The 797-nt window shown below is 41.8% G+C and overlaps 1 protein-coding gene across 1 annotated transcript in view; it reads right to left on the bottom strand.

Annotated features, from left to right (window-relative positions):
- The window catches only part of CNTN5 (contactin 5), a 1,308,168-nt gene that overhangs the window by 89,526 nt on the left and 1,217,845 nt on the right, over nt 1–797 (bottom strand). The window lies entirely within an intron of this gene.

The following is a 797-nucleotide window of genomic DNA, read 5'->3' as shown; positions in this document are numbered from 1 at the left end:
GCTTACCAGGGACAGTGCCTGGGTCCCGGTCACTGCTGCAGCTTGGTCCTGCTCCTATTTGTCCCAGCACACTGCCTAGCCAGGTGTCAGAGCCTCTCCTTGGAGGACTCAGCCTCCTGGAGCATGCCCTGCACCACTTTTTTCAGTGGTTTTTTTTTAGTACCTGAATTTCCTAGTATCAAATGTGCAATGTGGGGAATTTTTTTCATTTCCATTGTGCCTCTTGGAGCCTCTGAAACTGCTTTGAGATACCACAACAGGCATGTGCACACTTGTCTGGCGGTACCCTTAAAGGCTATTTGCCAAGACTCATAAACTTCTTAAGCTATCATTTCTGAGAGTTTGTCTAGAAACATATGAGTTTAACAATACATGATGCCAAACAACAAAACCAAAGAAAAACCAAGTCTTACTGAGGTTGGGATCTGTATCCTGATGCCTTACTATGCCATTCCCTTTTTGTATATTTGTCTGCCAAGTCCACCACGGAAACCTTAGTAGTGCAACTGGTTCTACTAGCTTGGTTCCCTGAGACGAGATGGAGACCAGTTACAAGACTGCAGCCTTTGAGCATGAGCTCTTCAAACTAATGTTCAACAGTGCTTTTTTTGCTTTGTATCTTCTGTTAAATTTATTAATTGACCATAGAAACTGAGTCATTCTTTTCTCCCTAATATATTTGTAGAATTGCTTGAGCTCTTTAACCTTCTTTACAAGTAGTATTTTTTTTGTCCTTACATGTCTTTGTCTTCACTGTTTCTTGTTAGACTTCCTTAGTGACTTACCATTCCTTTCAC

This window comes from Gavialis gangeticus, unplaced genomic scaffold (assembly GCF_001723915.1).
Source record: "Gavialis gangeticus isolate Ggan-Ray unplaced genomic scaffold, GavGan_comp1, whole genome shotgun sequence".
NCBI lineage: Eukaryota > Metazoa > Chordata > Crocodylia > Gavialidae > Gavialis > Gavialis gangeticus.
The sequence above is the reverse complement of the archived record's forward strand: the minus strand, read 5'-3'. Positions and strand labels throughout refer to the sequence as shown.